The 24822-nt window shown below is 39.5% G+C and overlaps 1 long non-coding RNA gene across 2 annotated transcripts in view; it reads left to right on the forward strand.

Moving 5' to 3' along the window:
• Positions 1-9166: 9166 nt before the first annotated feature.
• Positions 9167-24822, forward strand: part of LOC137636526 (uncharacterized) — a 45151-nt gene continuing 29495 nt past the window's right edge. For both annotated transcript variants that reach the window (XR_011043132.1, XR_011043131.1), the window contains exons 1-2: positions 9167-9209; positions 24502-24721. This is a non-coding gene — a long non-coding RNA (uncharacterized lncRNA). The remainder of the gene's footprint in view (positions 9210-24501; positions 24722-24822) is intronic.

The following is a 24822-nucleotide window of genomic DNA, read 5'->3' on the forward strand; positions in this document are numbered from 1 at the left end:
ATATATTTATATTTATATATTATTGTACAATTAATTGCATTAACTATCGTTTAAATTATTCAAAATATTAATCTATAATAAACGAACTAAACCAAATAAAAACCATATGATTGGTTATTTCCTCTCATAAAAAGAAATAGTTTTACGTATACTTACTAACTCTCTCTCTCTCTCTCTCTCTCTCTCTCTCTCTCTCTCTCTCTCTCTCTCTCTCTCTCTCTCTCTCTCTCTCTCTCTCTCTCTCTCTCTCTCTCTTTCTTTAAGTAGTAAAAAAAGAGGGAGCTACAGATGCACAAGCCACCCGTTGATATACTACTGCTAGAGAATTATGGGGTCCTTTGTGGCTAGACAGTACTACATTGGATCATTATGTCTGGTTACGGTTCATTTTCCCTTTGCCTGTACATACACCGAATAGTCTGGCCTATTCTTTACATATACTGCTCTTTCTCCATACACCTGCCGACACTGAGAATACCAAACAAGTACTGCACAGTAATTATTCAGAGGCCACTTTCCTCTTGGTAAGGGTAGAAGAGACTCTTTAGCTATGGTAAGCAGCTCTTCTAGGAGAAGGACACGCCAAAATCAGACCATTGTTCTCTGGTCTTGGGTAGTGCCATAGCCTCTGTATCATGGTCTTCCACTGTCTTGGGTTAAAGTTCTCTTGCTTGAAGGTACACTCGGGCACACTATTCTACCTTCTTTCTCTTCCTCTTGTTTTGTTAAAGTTTTTCATAGTTTATATAGTGAATATTCATTTTAATGTTATTACTGTTCTTAAGGTATTTTTATTTTTTCCTTGTTTCCCTTCCTCACTGGGCTATTTTCCCTGTTGGAGCTTATAGCATCCTGCTTTTCCAACTAGATTTTTTATGTTACTTTAAAATATTGCTCTAAGGAAAAAAAATAACAGGACTTTTTTTCGAAGAAATTTCTGAAATGAAGAAATGAAAAATATTTCATGAAATAAAGTTTGGATTTTACGAAAACCTCTAAATTTTGATAAAACTTAAAAAAAATAAAAAAAATCAAGAAGTAGAATGTGGTAAGAGATGTGGAAAGGTAAATAGCATCTCTCTCTCTCTCTCTCTCTCTCTCTCTCTCTCTCTCTCTCTCTCTCTCTCTCTCTCTCTCTCTCTCTCTCTCTCTCTCTCTCTCTCTTTATCTCTCTCTTTACAAACACACACAGGGTTGTGTCATGTAATGACCATATTGTTGAATTACATAAGACAATCATGTACAGGACCCAGTTTACGAATTGTGATGACATTGTTATTGCAGTACCAAGCATGGACACACACAGACAAACAAACAAATACACACACACACACACACACACACACACACACACACATATATATATATATATATATATATATATATATATATATATATATATATATATATATGTATGTATGTATGTATGTATGTATGTATGTATGTATGTATGTATGTATGTATGTATGTATGTATGTAAGATGCCTTAGGCCCAAGAGCTCCAATAAAGAAAAATAGCCCAGTGAGGAATGGAAATTAGAAAATAGATATCATTTATATATAACACTCTCGTGAAGTGTCAGAAGCAGTGGGTTTCATCATCTGTTTGATTACATTATTACTAAAATTTAACCAAACATGAATTACAGTCATTTAGTTTTTTCACTATTTAAACTAGATATAATAAAACTATCTATTGTCCACTAGTAGCGTTATTAAACACCTAATTCAAACCAGTGAAGCGATTAATCAGTCCTTTAGCTAAGCTTTAGAACTCCTCCTACTTATTATGACGTCATAGAGACGTATTTTCTTAATAAATATAATGCAAATTACATTACACTTGAAATATAACAGAATACGAACTAAAATAATGTAATCACCTTCGTTATATAAGCTCGATATGATAATATTATCCATTTGAATATCGAATGTCAGCCTCACTTAAACCAGCAAATAGAATTAATCAGTTGACATCACAAAGACTTATTTTTTTTTTTAAATAGAAATTAATAATTTGGTATCCGGAATCTATCTCTACGATGAAATATGTTATCAAACCATCTTACAAGGACCTATTTCTATACATTTTGAATAAAATATATCTTTAAATCCTTTAAAACCGAAAAATTCTTACTACGCGTCTAGCATCTTAGCCAGAACCTAGTTAATTATTTCTTTTGAAATAACGTTTTTATTTAGCTAACCTATTTAAATGAGTTCTATTATATATTTTATTAAAAAAATGATATTTTAAGTTGTATTTTATAATAATTATAATTTATATATCTAAAATATTCTGTAATAACTATAAGTTTTTCACTCAAATCTTGTCTAGCCAGGATTTGAGTGAAAAACTTAGTTATTACAGAATATTTTGGATATATAAATCATAATTATTATAAAATACAACTTAAAATATTATCAATTTATTAATAAAATAGAATTTAGAATTCGTTTAAATACGCAAGCTTGATAAATACGTCATTTTAAAAGAAATTATTAACTACTTTTTACTCCTAAATTTTAGAGACTTCTCGGTAGTTATGAGAAAATACTAACCATATTAAATTCACACTAACTTATCTATGTATAAGTATCAAATAATGCTAATATACTCAGAATATCACTTCACTAGAAGAGTTAATTTTCGTATTAAAAGAATCATTTTGAAATACCAGAGGTTTAATTATCTGTTTAATGACGTTATACATAAAATTTAACAAAATACTAATTACAGTTATGTAGTTCCTTCAATATTTAAGATCGATGTAATAATAGTATCTATTTGAGTGTCCAATATCAGTGTTATTTAACAGCAAATCAGTTAATCAATCATTTAGGCAGCTGTAAAATTCATCCTACTCTCTATGACGTCACAAAGACGTATTCTATAATAGAAATAATAATTTGGGAAATAAAATTCCTCCCCATGATAAAATTTATCAAAAACATCTTACAAGGGACTATCCCTTTGTAATTTGAAGAAAATATATCATCAATTCCATTAAAGACAAAAATTCCTAAGCGCTATCCACTCTAGCTAGAACGTTTGGTTGAAATTTGACGAAAAATTGGTCAGATTTCTCAAACAGTAACGCATAAGTCGCAGGATCTCTCCCTAGTTGGGATATTCCAGTGTTCTAATTGGCTGTATTTTCTCAGTTGTGATTGGTTGTTGCCTTCGCTTACTACACCTAGGCAGACGTACACACGCACATCTAACATCGTAGCCTTAAGGACAGTCAAGTATTCTCTCCAATATGACTTATTTATTTAACTATGCCCATTAACAAGATCTAATAGTTATTCATTATTAATTTATAACTATTCATAGTTTATTTCAATATAAAATTGTAAATTATAAGTCGTTATTTATCCAAAAGAAGTATAAGTTTTTCACACCAACTTAGCAGATTCATTCATAAAAATACGTTTCCATGACGTCACATACAACCACCAATCAGAGCTCAGGACGAGTCAACCAATGAGAGGCCAGATATTTCCCGCTAAAAAAATCCATAAGTCGAGAGGGTTCCTCCGACTTATGTGCTGCTGTTGACGAACTTTTCAAATTCACGCAAAAATCTCGTTCGATCTATTCAATGTTTTTTTTTATTTCTTTATTCAAGCAATTAAAGGTTTTTCATTAAGTAATCACTCTCGATTAATATATATTATCAAAACAATTTATAAAGAATGACAGGTAATAAAGAAAATTTATTTATTTCTTAAATAAAAGAATAAAAATCTCGAAGAAAATTCGGGCAGATTGCTCAAACAGCAACCCAGGGACCTTAGCGGGATAATCCAGTGCTATGATTGGCTGTATCTTCCTTAGCTGTGATTGGCTGCACCCATCGCTTACTGCAGCTTCACACACATACGCACGCACTCTCAAGATCGTAGCCAGAACACAGTTACGTATTTCTTCGAATATGACGTATTTATTTAACTTCTGTCCTTTAAGAAGATTTATCAATTGTGGATTAATAATTTATTACTTATTTTATGATAATTTTCATAAAATTTATAATTTATAAGTCATATTTTATATATTATAAGTGTATGTTTTTTCATGACTACCAGTGGATTTCATGACGTCATATATAACCAGCAATCAGAGCATAGGACAAATCAGCCAATGAGAGGCCAGACATTTTCCCGCTCAAAATGCATAAGGTGAGAGGGTTCCTTTGGCTTATGAGCTGCTGTTGACGAATTAGTCAAATTCACTCGAGATTTTAGATCATCTTTTTTTAGCTGAGGATTTTCATCCTAATGTCCTTCCTATAAACATACGATTTGGTAACCATTTATTTGTTCAATTACTTAATACCATAAATGTAACAAAATACAAATTACAGTCATGTACTGTAGTTCTTAAATTACATAACCTCGATATAATAATAGCATCTGTTTGAATATCGAATAATAGCTACGTGTTTATTACTCAATACTTCCAGCAAACAGAATTATCCCACTCTTGTTAACGTATGAAAGACGTATTCTTAATGAAAATAATGATCTAATCAGAATTTATTCATCTACTAGAATATATCATAAAAACATCTTATGAAGTATTGTTTCCATATATTTTCAAGAAAAGTTATCTCTAATTCCCTTAAAAACTAAAAAAAAAATCCAGCTAAGTCTTACCATTTTAAAGGTTTAGAGACATTTTAATAAGGAAATTCGGGTAGGTTTCTCAAACAGCAACTCATACAGACATACGCACGCACATCCAACATCGTAGCCAAAGGGAACGTCAAGTATTCTTTCCAATATGACGTTTTTATTCAGCTATGCACTTTACCACGATCCAATATTTATTTATTACTAACTTATAACTATTCTTAGTTTATTTCAATATAAAATTGTAAATTATTAATCGTAATTTATCTAAAAGAAGTATAAGTTTTTTACACTAACCCAGCCAGATTCTTCCTTAGCTGTGATTGGTTGATGTCTTCGCTCATGCAACTTTGCGGACATACGCACGCACTCTCAAGATCGTAGCCAGAACACAGTTACGTATTCCTTCGAATATGACGTATTTATTTAAGTTCTGTCCTTTAAAAAGATTAATCATTTATTAATTATTAATTTAATTATTATTTTATGTTAATTTTGATAACACACATAATTTATGAGTCATAATTTATATATTATAAGTACAGATTTTTTACGATTACCAGTGGATTTTATGACGTCATATAATCCACCAATCAAAGCGTAGGAAGAATCAGCCAATGAGAGGCCAGACATTTTCCCGCTCAAAATGCTTAAGGTGAGAGGGTTTCTTTGACTTATGAGCTGCTGTTGGCGAACTAGTCAAATTCATTCGAAATTTTTACCAAATCCCTTTCATCCTATTTCTTTATTATTTATTGTAATAATAACTACAAAAATTATATATTTAAGATACATTTTATTACTAAATATTGTTTTGAGTTTGTTTTTATAAAATGTACAATGTTTAAGTCTTAACTTATCTGAGATACAGTATTTACCCCTACCCTTTATGACGACATATTTCCTTAACGTATGATTTGTTAAACATTTGTTCAATTACATTTTACCATGAATGTAACAAAATACGAATTACTGTCATGTTCTTACACTATTTAAGCTCGATATAATAATAGCATCTGTTTGAATATCGAATATTAGCTACGTGTCACTCAGTCAAACCTTCTTCTTACTCAACCAGCAAACAGATCTTGACGTCTCAGACTCATTTTCTTCATAAAAATAATGAGCTAGTATAAGAATTTATTCCTTTTCTAGAATATATTATAAAAAACATCTTATAAAGTATTGTTTCCATATATTTTGAAGAAAAGTTATCTCTAATACCCTTAAAAACGAAAAATCTTTTCAAATAGTGGCGGAAATTCGGGTAGGTTTCACAAACAGAAACGCAGACGTCCCGAGCTCTTACAAATTTTTACTACGCGTCTAACATCGTAGCCAAAACTAAGTTAATTATTTCTTCAAAAATAACTTATTTTAATAGCTTATACTTATGAACATGATTCAATATTTATTTTTATTATGTAATTAACTCTATAATAAGTTCATTAAAATAAGATATACAATTTGTAATTATTAACTTATCTAAAATAAGTATAGATGTTTCACTCCTGCTCAGTCGAGTTCATTCATAAAACTACGATTGTATGACGTCACATACAGCCACCAATCACAGTAGAGGACGAATTAGTCAATGAGACGCCAGATATTTTCCCGCTAAAAATCTATAAGGCGAGAGGGTTCCTCATACTTATGGGCTGCTGTTGACGAAAAAGTCAGATTTACTGACGATTTCGGGCAAACGCTCTAGCTAATGAGGTTTTTTTCATCCTATCTTTCTTTCTTTTTTTCCACATATGATAAAATAACAATTGTATGTATCTAAAGATCAATTTTATTACGAGATGATTGTTTTCGAGTTTAATTAATAAAATTTGCAACTTTAAGCAATAGTTTATCTAAAAGAATATATATATTATAAATAACCCTTACGATGACGTATTTCTTAATTAATGATTCGATTAAATGATCTGTTCAATATATTTAACTCGATATGATGATAATAAATCTATGCTGTATCAACGTAATTACGAAAATTTGGACAGCTTTCTCAAACAGCAACTCATATCATCGAATCTCTTAGCGGTGCATTCTAGCCTTCTGATTGGCTACATCTTCCCCAGCTCTGATTGGTTACTGATTTCATTTACTACGACTTCAGACACACACAAACGCACTTACATATAACATCGTAGCCAAAATGAGGGTCAATTATTCCTTCAAATATGACAAATTTATTAAACTTATGACCTTTATTAAGATCTATTATTTATTTCTTTAAAAAAATCAATACTTTTCCATACCTTTCTGAATTTATGAAAGATCGTTCCTTGTCTTTAGTTCAAGCCCTCTACATATTTGAGGTCTTGGTATGTATTTCAACTTCTTAACACCACATCTCACACAGCTGTCCATAGTTCATCTGATACTCCAGGCCCTGTCTTTACTCTAGATTTAGCTTAAAAGTGGGATAACCAACTTGACCCTTTACTTACTTTTATTTTATTTTTACTTTTGTTGTCTCATTATAGCGACTCATAGTGGATCTCCAGCATGTAGCCAAACTCACATTAGTCAATTTTATCATTTTTCTCAGCCTTTTGTTTAACGCCTTTTCCCTTACTTGTATTTGCATACCATTTTCCAAGCAGTGTTATTCAAGTTCCACTTTGCAGTTCATCGCCATTTCCGTTGCATACCATTAATGTAAAACTTTCTAACTCACTTAGTCTTGTCAACTTTATTTCAAGTCTTTAAATTTTCTGGTTCCCATTTCCTTTACATGCCATTGATGTTAGACTTTTTTCAACTCATTTAGTCATGTCTACTTATTCCAGGAATATATTTTCTGGTCTTTTCCGTTACATACTATTATTGTAAGGCTTTTTCCAACTCATTTAGCTTTGTCTACTTATTTCAAGTCTAAGTTTTCTGGTCTCGTTTTCCTTTGCATACCTTTATAGGTAGTAGGTTGGCCTGGGCACCAGCCGCCCGTTGAGATACTACCGCTAGAGAGTTATGGGGTCCTTTGACTGGACAGACAGTACTACATAGGACCCTTCTCTCTGGTTACAGTTCTTTCCCTTTGCCTACACAGACACCGAATAGTGTGGCCTATCCTTTACAGATTCTTCTCTGTCCTCATACACCTGACAACACTGTGATTACTAGACAATTCTTCTTCACCCAAGGGGTTAACTACTGCACTGTAATTGTTCAGTGGCTACTTTCCTCTTGGTAAGGGTAGAAGAGACCCTTTAGCTATGGTAAGCAGCTCTTCTAGGAGAAGGACACTCCAAAATCAAACCATTGTTCTCTATTCCTGGGTAGTGCCATAGCCTCTGTACCATGGTCTTACACTGCCTTGGGTTGGAGTTCTCTTGCTTGAGGGTACACTTGGGCACACTTTTCTATCTAGTTTCTCTTCCTCTTGTTCTGTTAAAGTTTTTATATTTTAAATAGGAAATATTTATTTTAATATTGTTACTATTCCTAAAATGTTCTATTTTTCCTTATCTCCTTATTTCCTTATTTCCTGTCCTCACTGGGCTATTTTCCCTGTTGGGGCCCCTGGGCTTATAGCATCCTGCTTTTCCAACTAGGGTTGTAGCTTAGCATTTAATAATAATAATAATAATAATAATAATAAAAAGATTATTTTAGTTAAATACAAATTTTTAAGGGCTAAATATTTTGAAATATGTATAGGTATAACGTCACTGGGCCTTCGACGCAACATTCATTCATAAATACGAGTGTGTGAAGTCACACTACAACCAGCCAATCAGACTGCAGATATTTCCCGGTATAAATGCATAAGACGAGATAGTTCCTTTGAGTTAGGGGGTGCTGTTAACAAACTAGTCAAATTGACGTAAGAATTTTGTAAGGCATCCCTTGTAATGAAGACAAGATTATATATATGCTCAACTTAAAAGCAAATTTCAGGGGAAAATATGAAGATAATTTGTGTGACCTGTGCTAAGATGAAGATACTACCGAACATTTATTTTTATGCCCAAAATTAGGACAGCTGAAGAATGTAGAAATAAGTTTAGGTACGCTGAAAAATCCTAGCAGGGATCTGGCTGCACTTATAGGTAGGGCAATGCGTATAAAAGAAGAATTTAAGAAGTCCAAACTGACCACAATAGGTTGCCAAAATTGATGATAGCAAGGTGTTATCCTATCTAATTTTAAGGTAGAAGGGAATAAAAGTAAAGATTGAGAATCTCATTATGGTATTAATTTATTTAAGGCATAAACTTAAAAACAATAATAAGAATAAGCTTAGAAGCTTTGCTCCTATCAAGGAACCAGGAATGAACCAGGAATGAACCAGGAATGAACCAGGAACCTGAACTTAAACAGATTATTAGACCAAAACATAAAAAATCGATCCATAATATAAATATTTCGGGAAATATCAATAAAGATGTTTTAATATTATTATTTTTATTTATAATATTATAATAAGTAATAGTAGTTTGAATAATACAATGAATATATGTATAGAATTTCTTTAACCAGTTTATTGTTTAACAGACGACGCCCATAAATGTAAACAAAGTGAGTGAGGAAGCCGGCGCCACGTGTTTAATTCAACTTTAAGGGTAATATTAACATCTTAACTTATGCGATGGTTAAATATATATATTTATATTTTCTTTATCAACACAATACTCACAAAACTCATTCTCTTTATTCGTCAACCTAGTCATTAGGTAATTTTGGTATTTTATGCCCTTTTCAGCATCCTGCCTAAATCTTAGGGACACGCTTGAAACGTAATTGAAATAATGAAATGCATATATTTGGGATTTTGTGTGTGAAATTTAAGTTATAATTCCGTCTGTCCTGTTAATGATTGTCCCAAACTTTAGAATACGGCATTAGGTAAGTAGGTAAGGACACAGCTTGTAGGTTAGGTTAGGGGGAAAAGTTTAGGTAAGTTGATGTCCATTCTTAACACATGAGGAACTGGTCGCTGATATACAAAAGCTCCAACCATTATTTCCCTTGCAAATAAATAGTTAATAAGATATACCCCAATATATCCTACAGTAATGGGGCCAGTCAGTGGGAACCATGGGTTCAAGGTAGGGGAGATTTACTGGCGAATGGATAATTAATGGTAAAACTAACCTTTTTTTCTATATATGTTACTCTCAGGGACGCATAATATATCCACAAAAAATTGCACAAAATATGGGGATCCTCTTCCCCTGAAATGTATATTTCATTCATTAGGTCATGTTTTGTGAGTTGGAGGTTCTTGTTCTTGTTCTTGTTGATGGGCGGAGGGATTTGCCTTTCCATCGGCACCACCTTGGGTTTCTTCTTTATTCTAATTCTTTTATTTTCTTCTCCCTTTTTTTCCACATTTGATAGATATGTTCTTTTCTTTTCTCTATTCCTTCTTTCTTGAACAGCACGTTTCCTATTATCTTCTTTTCTTCTTCATACGGCTGTTGCAATTCCACTATTTTTCTTCTTTCGTCGCTGAGGTCTGGACACTCAAGAATGAAGTGGGCGAGGTCTTCATTAACTGCCCCACATAGTTTGCATTTTACCCTACCTCCCGCTTCATGTCTTTTCCTATCATTTAATTTCAAACAGTTGGCCCTAGCTCTATACATAATAATAGAATTAGGTTTGTTGTTATAAAACATTTCTTCTCCTATTTGCCCTTTTTCTTGTTCGTATATTTCTAAACTATTTTTCTCTTTTATCTCATCCCTCCACTTTTTACCATCTACTTCTCTAATTTTGGCCTTAAGCTCTTCTCTTCCCATTCTTCTAAAGGTTCTATCGTTCATTTCCATATCTTTAATCCATTTCTTAGTCTCTTTCATCCACCTGTTATTTTCATTTTCTTTCATTTCTTCCAGAATTGTCTTCAGCAAATCATTTCTCCCTTCTTCTATCCCTTTCACAAACCTTAGCCTTCCTCCTGCTATCCTAGTTTTCATTTGGGACATTCCTATCTCTCCCCGTAGTGTTGCTACTGCTGCATATGATGGTGCTCCCAAAAGTTTTCTTCCTACTCCGTTTTCAATCTGCTGTAATGGTTTTATTTCACTTTCTGTTATGTTCATTACTGCCGTGCCATACAGTATTCCGGGTAAGGCAACATTTTTCCAATATGTTTTTCCTATCAGTATTTTGTGGCAGCTTTTCGCAATAATTGAGAAGGTTAGGTTAGGTAGCTTCTCTGCCTTTTCCATCATTTTCTTCTTTTGTTTTTTAAACATATTTCTTTTCCCTTCTATCTCTCTTCCTAAGTATTTTATGCTATCTGTTACTTTAATACCCTCTATTTCTTCAGGTTTTTCTTTCTTATTATATATGATTATATGACTTATTTTTGTTTATTTCTAGCCCACATTCTCTACATATTTCTACCAGTATTTTTATGTTTGCTTCTGCATCTACATACTATATTTTTTGCTACAATTAGACCGTCATCTGCAAAGAACAATGTCCTAATTTTTATTATTTCGTTTTCAAAGCCTTTTCCTTTTTTTTCTAATTCACTTATTATTTTATATGTAATTAGTTTAAATAGAGTAGTTGACCCCGTACATCCCTGTTTTATCCCACTCGTTACTTCAAATTCTTTATCTAATTCATATCCTATGTTTATTTTGGTTTTGTCTCCTTCGTAGATTTCTTCCAATGTATCTATTACATTTGGGTGTATTCTATATTCTTTCATAATTTCTATTATTTTTTCCCTCTTTATTGAGTCATATGCTTTCCTGAAATCTATTGAAATTACTATTAAACTTTCCTTCCTTTTGTAGCTTTCTTCTACACAGTATTGTAAAATAAATGTTATCTTCTACTTTTCCTCCTTTTGTGAACCCGGCTTGCATTTCTTTCATCTCCATATTTCTCTCAAGGTGTTCTATTTCATCTTTCATGAGGGCCATAAATATTTTGTATGAGGCATTTGTAAGGGCAATTGGTCTTAGATCTTTTACTGTGTGTTTCTTTACCTTTTTTATCATTTTTGTTTTAGACTTTTTCCACTTTTCGGGCTTGTTCTTCTCCTCCGTTTCATTTTGAAGGCACTTAGTAATTATTTCCAAACATTTGCTGTCATTAGCTATAGTTTTATATAATTCTGGTTTCTGTTCATCTGGACCTGCTGCTTTTTTATTTTTCATTTTTCTTAACATTTTCTTAACTTTCTCCTCTGTTAACTTGGGAATATTCATTGGTGTTATCTTTCTTGTTATTGGTGATATCATATCCATGTGCTCTCTTATTTCTATAGGGAATGAGTGTCCTAATGAGTTTTCTTCTTTTTCTATTTCCTTTAATTTTTCTATATAACTTTGTCTTTCTTCACTATTCCATACCTCTTTCATTTTATTTTCGTGCATTTTATAAATGTTTTCCCGCCAGAACCTATCTATTTGTTCCTCTGCTACTTCTTTGGATAGTTTTTCTCCATTTTCGTCATATAATTGTATTTCTTCTTCCTTTTCCTTTTTCCCTTTTAGTTTGTCAATATTTTTGAATATCTTGTTCCTATCCTTCCTTACTTCATTAGCCTTCTTTTCATTTTCCCACATTGCTTCCTTTATTACAGCCTGCATTCTCTCTTTTTATTGTTTATACACAGTCTTATTTTAAGTTTTACGAAAGTGCGCCTTTCCATTGGAGCCTTTGTATATTAGGGGCCAGTTCCTCACGCGTTCATTATAAATGGACATCACCTAACCCAAACTTTCCCCCCTAACCTAACCATCAAGCTGTGTCCTTAACTACTTAACTAACGGGGGGCCAACTGCTCCCTGCGACACCCCTTAAACTCCCGTATTCCAATTTAGACATAATAATACATACAGGTGGCCGATATCATACATACACCCCAACTGTGGGGGTATGCATAATGACGGCCAATTAAGAATAGAGTAGTGTTAGAGGACCCCCCCCTCACACTGCGTTAGATCCCGGTTAGCTAGGGACACGGGTTGTGTGTTAGGTTAGTTCTGTGTGTTTAAGTTAGGTGGTGTTGTTTTGTAGAGGTTTTGCAGAATAACAGACACAGTTTTTGTAGTACGGTGACCTTGGCTTACGAACGGCTAGAAATTGGGAAGAAATTTCCTAGTTTAACCTATACAAAAATTTGAAAAATACATATATCTGATGAATATCATGAAGATATTATGCTACAATAAAGTAAAGCTGCCAGTATTCTCTATTTTGGTATAACTTAACCATGCGTCAGTCGTAGACACATTCGTATGATATGTATAGGAATATGGAGTCCTTAGGCAAATAGGTGATTTCCGTGGTGAGAGGGTATTTATCCGTAATTTTTGATGGGTCATGTACACTAGTAGAATACTGTCAGATAATAATAGACTGGTTAAAGTGTATTTTTTGTGTTTTGAATGTTTCTGTGAACAATAACTAGTAGAAACCCTTATTTGCTTATTTATGGTGGGTCGACTACCACAACTAAAAACTTTAAACGCCTTCAAACACACCCTATATCAGTGTAGCGGTCTTAATACCAACCCCCTTACCTAAATATATTTATGGGTATATTTGCCCATGGAAATAACACTATTTAATCACTTATTGGTCGTTTTACTGCTGTGTCTTGCATCTCTAACAATTTAATATCTTCATCCTCCTTGGTTATGTCAAGCTGTACTTATTGCATTACCCATTTGTGTGGCCGAGTATTTTGCCATTACATGAGCTGATTACCGGAGCTAAAGTATCTTTGTTCCGTAACTGGAATACAAACCACGCTATTTAATAGGGGGTATTACTTTCGGCGTAGCTGAAATGACGAGCCATTAATTTTTAACAAGGGTTTACTACCCACACTGCTAGTTAACGGGGGTAGGGGAGGGTAGCTTGCTAACCCCCCCCCCCTCTCACACACCTGTGTTTGAGCTTACTTTGCTCTCGGCTCGGTTGGTGGTCGGACGTGTCCGCACTCATCCTTGCCGTCATTTGTCAGCCATTTAAAGCTTTTGTCTTTTCTTTTTCTACTACTGTATATGTAAAGTTTGCCTCTGCGATCATGCGCACTTGCCCTGGGTTTCCCGACCGCCCCTGTGGAACATTCATGTCAGCGGTCGAGACTGATCCTCACGCTCTTTATCCTTCTTGTAGGGGCCAACGGTGTGGTAACAACAACAGGTTTAGTGAGTGGTCTACCTCCCAGTGGGAGAAGGTTTCGCGACGACGGAAGAAGAAGTCCAAATTGGATATTTCTCCTTCTAAGGTTGCTTTGAAAGGAGAAAAATTCAAGGCCTCTTCCGTTGTCCAAACCTCCTCCGAAGCTCCCACTCGGTCTGTCTCCTTCGAGAGACCGTCGAGTGGTAGCGTAGACCGATGTATTGTTTACCAACCTCGGGACTCGAAAGATGACGTTGCTTCCCCTAGCGAAGCAGCTCCACCTCTCTCCCCGGGGAAGGATATGTCATTAACCTCCCTTTTCCAGCTTTGTTCCTCCTTGGGTCTTAGGGTTTCGCCCTCCAAGGAGGTTTTGCTTAACTACATGCGATTGGGTGCCGCTGTCAAGCAATCGTCGTCACCGTCAGAGGTTGATCCTCTGTCTCTTGTCGACGTTGTAGTGGTTTGCGGACTGTGGCCAGAAGTAGCACCCGAACTGCCTAGTGTCCGAATGCCGACCACAACTCGATGTTTACTACACAACAAATATACAATGGTGGAATACTCAATAAACCTAAGTAACAGGTCAAGAGAACGGAGCTCTGGGCACCACCCCTTGATTTATACTGGACAAGGGGACCCAGCTAGAATCTTGCTTTTTTATCTTCTCTTTCATTGGGCTAGCTGGATTAACATGTAAGAAGAACGTTGATTCATTTCTGGGAAATCAGTAGAATATTGTATATAGCTCTATATTCTTTAGGTAAGATGGTTTTAAGCTCAAGTAAGGGTCAGAACATTAGGTGAAAGGGAACATTTATTGATTAATAACGGGACACGGTGTGGGAGGAAAGAATTATGATAAATTACAGTACTTATGAGAGAGATTAAAAAACAGTGGCTGAGGAAAGGACACCATGGTGTAAGGAACTGGAATGAAATGCTGTTTTCATAAAAAAACAAGAAAAAAATATTCATTTGTAAATATTTATGTCAATTCAAATAATCAAATTTAGGGCAAAATTATCAGCCCTTTACACTCCAGCTCCACAAATAACAAACAATAAATTAATCATTTGAAAATGAAACAAAAAACTGTTAGGAATACCTTAACATAAAATTAGTATTCCTTTACACTTCAGCATCAGGGTAACACGTTAAACAAATTTTGAATAAAAATAAAAAATTATTCACATACTGTACTACAATAATTTTCCCTGAATCAACACTGTGCCTTCTATATCCAGTTCTCCACTAAGCTGCAAAGTCACTTAAAATTATCAAACTCTGAACAGTACGGCCGCATACGATGCCGTGCAGATCCCTGCGGGCCCACAATAACAATGTCTCGAAAAGTTTGTCACCAACAGTAGAGCCTAAATCTCTCACTCTTGAAAGGGGTTTTGAATAGGTCTGAATTCAGACTAACCTCGAATACAGTCAGTCACCTCCTAACATCTGAATTCACTTCTTTGGCCTCCGACCAGATATGCCATTTCAGTAGCTCCTGTGAACTATTAATGTTTATGACACACTCTCATATAGCAACACAGTAGCTTGCTTTTAGTTACAAGGCAAGTTGTATGGATACAGAGCAGCATAACAGACCACTACACACTGGTAACAGGCCATCAACCACATTCATAATTGTTATGAGCAGTACTAGACGGATACTCTGTTTCTATATACATACAGTATTCTCAAGAGTAAACTTCCCTTACACTCCCTACTTAGTGTAGGGGCTGCTGTCAATACCTGGAAAGGAACAATAACAGATTAAGACATTTTTGGAAAGAGGGGCTTGAAGGATATAAAAGAAAATTAAATAATATGTTTCATACACACAAACCATTAAAGTTTTCCTAGACACAAACCACTATTCTATTGCAACGTTGTGGTGTCAGAGGTATCCAATGCGGTATCACCCATCACCTCTGCCTCTCCAAACTCTACGATAGCTGACGGCTTAGTTCCTCCCATTCCTGTTCAACCTATGAGGGAGAAACTAAGTCCATCGTCAGTCTCTGCTAGTGTTTCTCTCCCTCGGGGGAGTTAACTTACAGAGACTCCTCTTCGGAAGACTGCAGAAGGTCAGCTTGCAGATCCAGCGGCCGCCAGAGGGCGCATTCGTCGGAAGGCTCGCCTTCTTCTTCGCCTTAGAGGCCTTCCTTCACCTGCGGTGGAGGCGCCTCTTTGGTTCAACATCTTCGATGCAGTCCACCGCAGAGGAGCCTTGAGTCCAATCATCCATCACTGCTCCTGCACTGATCCTGGACCTTTCTACAGATCGTTTGCGATTCAGTGGAAGGTCGTCCTTTTAAAGGACACGTCGACCTTCCATCCGACAGACCTGCCGACCTGCCATCACCATTTCTACATGAGCCTAACAAGGGTCCACCAAAGCAAGCTATTGCGGCCAACCACATACACGCTACGCGGCAACGAGACCTGACGAACGCTCCTTAGTAGCTCGTCAGGCCCCATCACTAAACCCTAACACAGGGCATCAAGGGCGTATGCGCTAACATGCGCATATGCTCCAACAGGAGCATAACTCCATCACTCGACATGCGCACCCTCATGCGCATATGCGCCCACGTTCTCCTGCGCACCAGGTCTTGCCTGCGCGCCCTGCGCTTACGCGTCAACATTCTCCTGCGCCCGCGCCTAGCTGCAGCCAACACTCAACCTGCGCGTCATCAACCTCCGGCGCGCCAGCGCTCTCCCACGCGCCATCAGTCTTCTGCCCACGTGCATACGCGCCCAACATCCAACTCCCCTGCGCGCCATGCTACGCATCATCATACACGCCAGGAAAAACCTGCGCGCCAATGATCTACTGAAAGTAGTACTTCTGGGAAGTCAGCAATGCGGGCTCCGCCAACCAGTACCATCGCGCCAGCGCTCACCCGCGCGCATCCGCAAGGATACGCACGCTCGCCCCCTGTGCACGCTCGCCCATCCTCTCCAAAGGATGCGCGCCATTATTCTCTCGCGCTTCCGCGCGCCCCACATGATTCAACTGCGCCCGCGCGCCAGAGATTTTTCTCGTGCGCGTCCTACGGCTAGTATAGATACCCACGAACTCTCTTCCGCGTGCCCGCGCACTCAACGTGGTAATCCTGTGCGCCCGCACTCGCGAATACTCTCCCGCACGCGACAGCAGTCTTCCACGCGCGCAAGCCCCGATATTCTTCCTCACGTGAGCATCAATATCCTCCTGCGCACGAGACTACTGAACTACGCACGGCAAGGTCGCCATTGCCTCATTCCCCTCCCCGCAAGCGCATACCACCGCGCATTGTGGGAGAAGGGAAACATCCAGAAGGGTCCAGGATCCCAAAGCTACCGCAGGCAAACCCACCAATGATGGGGACTCCTCCCTGGGAACCTTCAAACCCTGATAGCGCGTGTGTCAGCCAACAGCCCTGATTCGGTGCACTGATCAGAGCTGTAACGCAGGCTATCAAGCCTGTCTTTTCTGAATTGGGACACAGAACCATGGCTGCTTCTACCGCTTTGAAGAGAAAAAGAGGCGTTCCAGACGTGGTCACTTCCCCAAGGGCAAAACTGACTCCACGCAGACCTTCGAGGCAGGTTCCTTCTTTTCCTCAGACTACCTCTCCTTCCCTTTCGGACGAAGAATTCCCGTCCCCAATGGGGGAAACTCAGTCGGGGATTGAAAGGAACATGCCACCCTCGTCAATGTTGGAGTCCTACATCCTTCCCAGGAAGGAATCTAAGGACTCCAAAACATTACTGAAGTCCTCTACTATGACTAGGATGGAGCCAGCTAGCCACTCAGGGAATGTCTGCTACTCTCCCCAAGAAGAGCCTTTTGGGGATAGAAGGAGACTCCGCTGCAAGTCCTACAGCAGGAGGAGACCAGCAAGAGTCAGAACATGCATTTTGGCAAGTTCTGACTCTAATGAGGGCTCTCAACCTGTTTTCAGACCCAGACATCCCTCCTCGAGAGGGCATGGACACGGGTCTTGGACCATGTCCTTGGTACTCAGAAACCCTCCAAGACCAGTGCAGCACTGCCCTGGTCTCAGAGGGTTAAGGGTACCAGGGACAAGATCTCGCAACATCTGTCCTAGATGTCCTCCTCCAACCGTTCCGGTGCCACCAACAAGCTCCTCCCACCTCCTCGCGTACAGCAGAGGAGGTACAGTACTTCGAGATCCTTGAGGAGCCTTGTTTAGCTCTTCCTCTTCACCACTCGCTGGAAGAGCTTACCAGGGGAGTCCCTCTTGAGAGACTCCAACCGGCAGGTCTCGTTCTCGGCAGCCAAGATCCTCAACCAGGAGAAAGTTGCTAATTGAGCTATGCAAGCCACTTCGTGGCTCGATGTCTGGTTGGTGACCTTAGGTATCCTGATACGTTCTGAGGACGTCTCCAAAGAACGTACCAGGAAAGCTATGGAAACCTTCCTTCTCTCAGGTACTCGCACGATTGAGTTTCTGGCCCACCAAGTCTCGAACTAAAGGGCAAATACCATCCTGAAATGTCGGGATGCAGTAGCTGAGGGATTCCATGAGAAGGTCCCTAGCACCGTGATCAATAGGCTCAGACATTCCTCCCTAGAGGGATCCGTCTTGTTCGAGCCTAAGGATGTGGAACATGCCGCTGAGAGGTCTCATCAAGACTCCCTCCTTCATAGGGCTTTAACATCCAAGCCCTATAAGCCTCCAGCACCAGAGCAGTCCTGTCCAGTCAAGACCACTAAGACGACAACAGCAGCGAAGACCTTGGTGTCTAAGCCCTTTCCTGTCAAAGAAAGGAAAGGCAAAAAGTCCTCCAGGGGAGGCAAGAATCCTAGAGGGAGCAGCCAAGGCCGAAAATGCTAGGATAGGCAGTCCCCCTGCATGTCCACCAGTTGGGGGATACCTACAATGTTGCTCAACCAGGTGGAAGCAACTCGGGGCCGATTCCTGGACAATCTCCGTGATCAGTCTAGGATATCGCGTCCCGTTCATAACATTTCTACCGACAACAAATCCAGTGTCATTGATCTCCCTTGCCATGGGATCGGCAAGGGGCCAAGCCCTTCGGGCAGAAGTCCAGACCCTGTTGAAGATGGGCGCTCTCCAAGAGGTCCTCGACGGATCTCCAAGCTTCTTCAGTCGACTCTTTCTTGTAAAGAAGGCGTCTGGAGGCTGGAGACCAGTTATCGACCTCTCTGCTCTGAACAAGTTTGTCGAACAAACTCCGTTAAGCATGGAGACGGCAGACACGGTCAGACTAGCAGTAAGACCGCAAGACTTCATGTGCACACTGGACCTAAAGGACACGTACTTCCAGATCCCAGTCCATCCGTCTTCAAGGAAGTACTTAAGATTCAGCCTAGACAACAGAAAGGACCAGTTCAGGTGCTGTGCTTCGGTCTCTCCACGCACCACAAGTCTTCACCAGTGTTCACCCTAGTATCATCTTGGGCACACAGGATTGGCATCTGTCTCCTCCGTTACCTGGACGACTGGTTAATCCTAGCAGACTCGGTGTCAACCCTTCTTCAACCCCGAGACAAACTTCTGAGACTTTGCCAAGATCTGGGGATCATGGTAAATCTTGAAAATTCTTCACTGCTTCCCACTCAGACTGGTATATCTAGGCATGATTATAGACACTACTCTCCACAAAGCCTTCCCATCAGACGACAAGATAGCAAGGCTGAGGAAGGTCGCAAGACCTTTTCTCAGACGAGAAGAACTTTCAGCCTAATCGTGGTTACGTCTCCACGGTCACCTTTCATCGCTGGCCCGTCTAGTTCCCAATGGTCGCCTCAGGATGAGATCCCTCCTGTGGCGACTAAAGACCCGGTGGAATCAAGCGTACAACTCCCCGGACATTCAGATCCCCATGGGACCTGCGGGACTGACGGATCTCCAGTGGTGGGTGGCAGACGAGAAGCTACGAAAAGGTGTGGATCTTCTCGTCTCCCCCCGGATTTGATGCTGTTTTCGGACGCTTCAAAAAAAAAAAAAAGGGCCCCACGTGCTGCACCACACGGCCTCAGGCCTCTGGTCAGAGTCAGAAAAGTACCTCCTCATAAATCTCATAGAGATGAAGGCCTTCTTTCTGGCCCTTCAACAGGTGATGGTGATGAGCGACAACACCACAGTAGTGGCCTACGTCAACAAACAAGGAGGTACTTTCTCGCATCAACTATCCCATCTAGCAGTAGAGATGTACGCTTCATTCCGGGCAAAAGGAATGTGGTCGCCGACAATCTGAGCAGAGCATCTCAGATAGTGAGTACCGAGTGGTCTTTGGATCATCTAGTAGCCAACAAGGTCCCCGGCATCAATGACCTCAGATGTCAGGTTGCCTGAAAACTTTAAATCAATCAATCAACCAACAAGGTCCTGACTTTGTGGGGTTATCCGGCTCTGGACCTCTTCGCAACTGCCCTGAACTTCAGACTCCCGATGTACTGTTCCCCAGTCCCAGACCCCAAGGCTCTCTGGCAAGATGCTTTCCAACAATGGTGGGACAACATCGACGTTTACGCCTTTCCCCCGTTCTGTATGATGAGGAGGGTACTCAACAAGATCAGAACATCGGTCAATCTTTCAATGACCCTCATAGCTCTGCTATGACATCACGCAGAATGGTTCCCAGACCTTCTGCAACTCCTAACGGAGCCACCAAGAGAACTCCCTCCATGACACAATCTACAGACAACCACATGCCAACATCTTCCACAAAGCCGTATGTTTACTACGGCTTCACGCCTGGAGACTATCCAGCATCTCTTCTCTGAGAGAAGATTTTCGCAACAAGATGCGATCAGGATGTCTGGACACCTGCGAAAGTCTTCAGCAGCAGTCTACCAGTCAAAGTGGAAAGTCTTCTGTGGTTGGTGTCGTGGAAGGGGTATCTCTCCACTCGATGCCACTATTCCAACAATAGCGGAGTTCCTCGTGTATTTGTGTGAAGAAATGCGCCTTTCAGTCTCGGCAGTGAAAGACTATCGCTCAGCCTTAAGTCTCGCCTTCAGGCTGAAAGGAATGGACATTTCCTCATCACTAGAACTTTCTCTACTCATACGTAGTTATGAACTTACCTGCCCTCAGTCGGAAGTGAGACCTCCCCCATGGAACATGGTTCGAGTTCTCAGGTCTCTTAAATGACCTCCATATGAACCATTATGCCAGGCATCAGATCGCCACGTAACCTGGAAGACGGTATTCCTGCTAGCTTTGGCCTCGGCCAAGCGAGTGAGCGAACTTCATGGTCTCTCGTATGACATTGCCCATTCAAGGGGATGGGGGGAGGTAACGATCAGCTTCGTCCTTGGCAAGACTCAGAAGCCAGGAGTAGCGGATCCTCGATTCGACTCCTTCCGGATTTATAGTCTCCGTACCTTAACAGATGACCCAGACCATCTACTATGCCCAGTAAGGAGGTTGAGGGTGTACCTCAAAAGAACAGCCGCAGCCCATCCTCGTGTGCCAGCACTATTCATCAGCACAGAAAGGACTAAGAAGAGGGTCATCAAGAACACCATCTCTGCATTGATTCGAAGGGTCATTGACCTGGCACTGAATCCAGACCCTCCTCTGTCACGTCGCCCCAGAGCATATGATGTCGGGCATAGCTATGTCCCTGGCCTTCAAAAGAAATTTTTCAGTGATGCAGGTTCTTCAAGCTGGGGTGTGAAGACGTCAAACAACGTTCACATCCCACAGGAGACTCAATACGTTCTCTATCGGTCCTGTGATGGCTGCACAACAGCTGGTTTAAAACCTCAAGCTCCTTATTGGACAAGTAGCAGAAGGTTGAGGGCTTTGTTACCCGGTTTTAGTCTGCATGAATGAAAAGGTTTGACTGGCCCTTATTCTTTTCTTCATCATCCCCTCTCTTGGTGAAAGCAGCATCCTGGGTTCTCTGCATAGCTGACCTCAAACCACTGCAGGTAAACCAAGCTCCCTTGTGTTCCTAGTATCAAGATTAATACTGTTACGTCCCCATACCCTGACAAGGTGGTATTTGGAAAGTACTAGTCTACAAGTTTCCATCTAAAGAACTTCAGAACAACTTCCTAGGACGAGTCACACTTCTTCATATCTTCACACACAGCTTGCGTAGGCCGCAGACCTTGCGTAGCAAGGTTCTAGCGAGGTGCAGGGACTCCTTATTTCTTGGGTGCTTGCACACTCAAATAAGGAGTCCCCGGGCAAAGCCAAAAGCCAGACTGGCTGGGACGTCCACCCTTCCTAATAGGTGAGTCGCCCCTATTAGATAGCGTGGTTTGTATTCCAGTTATGGAACAAATGACAAATTCGTAGATAATTTGTATTTTTCCTAACTATACAAACATTAGCTATTTAACCAAACTTGCCCGCCAGCCCTATCCCCCTTGAAGTCTTACCTCAAAGCAAAGTGAGCTCAAGCACAGGTGTCTGAGGGGGGGGGGTAGCAAGCTACCCTCCCCTACCCCCGCTAACTAGCGGTGAGGGTAGTAAACCCTCGTTAAAAATTAATGGCTCGTCATTTCAGCTACGCCGAAAGTAATACCCCTATTAAATAGCTAAGGTTTGTATAGTTAGGAAAAATACAAATTATCTACGAATTTGTCATCCAAGTGGAAAGTAGCCACTGAACAATTACAGTGCAGTAGTTAACAACTAGAGGGAAGAAGAATTTTCTGGTTTTCTTAAGTGTTGTCGGGTGTATGAGGGAAGAGGAGAATATGTAAAGAATAGGCTAGACTATTTGGTGTAAGTGTAGGCACAGGAAAAAGCCGTAACCAGAGGAGAATCGAGTGTAGTACAGTACTATTAAGCCAGTTAAAGGGCCCAATAATGCTAGCAGTAGTATTTCAACGGGCAGCTGCTGGCTTGCCAGTCATTAGCGGGGAAGCATCACACCCTGCTCGCTCACTATAACTCTACTGTACTTTGATTTCAGCAGTCGGTGGAGACAAAGCTCTGTCCCCACTGGGCTGAAACTGGACAAATTCCAGCTTTGCGCTTGGGCTCTGTTCCCGGTATGAGGATATACAATATTGTCTTGGGGATTATAATCATTATGATTATTACTACTTGCGAAGCTACAATCCTAGTTGGAAGAGCAGGATGCTATAAGTCCAAGGGCTCCAACAGGGAAAAATAGCCCAGTGAGAAAAGGAAATAAACTATAAGAGAACTAATATTTTGATAACAATAACAGCATTAAGATAATTCTTTCATGTATATACCATTACAGCTTAGAAAAAAAATCAAGAATAAGAGAAATAATATAGAATAGTGTGTTCAATTTTACCCTCAAGCAAGAAAACCCTACCCTAAGACAGTGGAAGACCATAGAACAGAGGCTATGGCACTCCCCAAGATATTGTCTTTAGTCGAGAACTTGATTAACATGTTACCTTTAACGCCTTAGGCTGGCCAAGGGTGAAAGCTCATCCTCACCTCCTTGGAGTTAGATTTCAATGAAGTCTTAGGATCAGTCTTCTTTCCTTCTGTGTCTATTTGCCAACCCTCCGTGGTTTTCTGACAGACATGCGTGAATAACACGCATCCTAGTGAGTGCGGTTGATTCAATGTTTTCAGTCTCGCTTATTGGAAGTCGGTTGCTTCGCGTTCCGATTGTGGCGATCAACTCGCTCCTAGCAATTTGGTATGGTGATCAAATTGTTTTAGTGATTTGAATTCCTCTGTGTCCTCAGCTCACATTCGGGGGTAAGCTAACATTTCGCTCGCTTGCGACAACAACGTCGTAACTCAAAAAAATGTATTTTTGAGTTATCCATACAGACATATTCATCTTCAAATGCTGATTCTTTTGGCAAAAGTGTCATAATTGTAGCTAAAAAATTGATCGCTTGACACGCTAAATGTCCTAACGACATACATTAATATGAGTGTGTTTTAATTGATTAAAATGGCTCTCCTGAAAAATAGCTATTTTTGAGTTATGACGACGGTATCGCAAACGAGGCTGAGAAAGTCTGCTTCTCCCTTCAGGTACCTTCCAAGCTCAGTAGTCCATCGACTGGAGCTTTCTGCCGCATATCTACTGACTGGCGCAGGAGGTTTCAAAATCTGTAAGGAATTGGGTAAAACTTTGGCCATATTCCAACTGAAAGATTCCAGACTTGTGGCTCTTCATAGAATTGAGGGCCCAGATCAAGTCGCATAGATGACAGTCTGACTAGAAACACCGTCAGCTGAGCTGACACCGGAGCAGGAGCTGTAAGAGTCGCCAGAGGTACCACTGCCGGAATCTTCTTCACAGGTCAACTCCTGTTCACAGTTGGTATTACTGATATAGCTGGTCTATTGTCAACCTTAGTTTGGCATTTCTGTTTGGGAATGGCCCACGTCTTAGCAGGATCTGCTGGAACATCTTCCAGTCTGCCTAGTCAGCCAAGAACTGCTTCCTTAGTCCACGTATAGGGCTGCTTAGTAGTTGCCGTAATAGGTGGGAAAGCAAGTTTGTGCCCCTATTAAAGGACTTAAATTTGTATAGTTAGGAAAAATAAGAAATACTTTAAAGATTTTTATTTTGATTTTCGTGTATTTTGTACCTGAGGTTAGAAACGTAACATTGAATAATTGGTATTAATTCAAAATAGAGTAAAAGACTTGGATTTTACCCATTGTGCATAATTGCTCAAAGAATACTAGTCTTTGATAGGAATTGGATATTTGCCTCAGAGCAATGCTTAGTATGCATGCAAGATACATTCAATGATAGGTCCTCAACAATATGAGTTCTGATTTTTAATTATTTTTCATCTTATTTCAGGTCCCTACGAAGATGAAAGCGTTGCAGAAGAAGTATGCGGAAAAGTCTTGTCTGAAGGTGAAGGGCATTACTTGAGAATCAAGATGTAAAAGGAGAACTGCTAATATGTTGGTGAGGACTGTGAGGGACAAGGAAAAGGCCCCTTTAGCTCATGTCAGCTCATCTTAGCTTTTGTCGTGATTGTATGTCATCAAGACCATTCTGCATCTCTTTAATAAAGGTAAGAAGGATTTAAATACCTATGAATGGTAAACTAATCATAATTATGGAAAAGGTTTATTTCTAGGCTGCTAAGTTTCTTAAAGATGATTGTAAATGATA

Source organism: Palaemon carinicauda, unplaced genomic scaffold (genome assembly GCF_036898095.1).
Source record: "Palaemon carinicauda isolate YSFRI2023 unplaced genomic scaffold, ASM3689809v2 scaffold32, whole genome shotgun sequence".
In the NCBI taxonomy this organism is placed as follows: domain Eukaryota; kingdom Metazoa; phylum Arthropoda; class Malacostraca; order Decapoda; family Palaemonidae; genus Palaemon; species Palaemon carinicauda.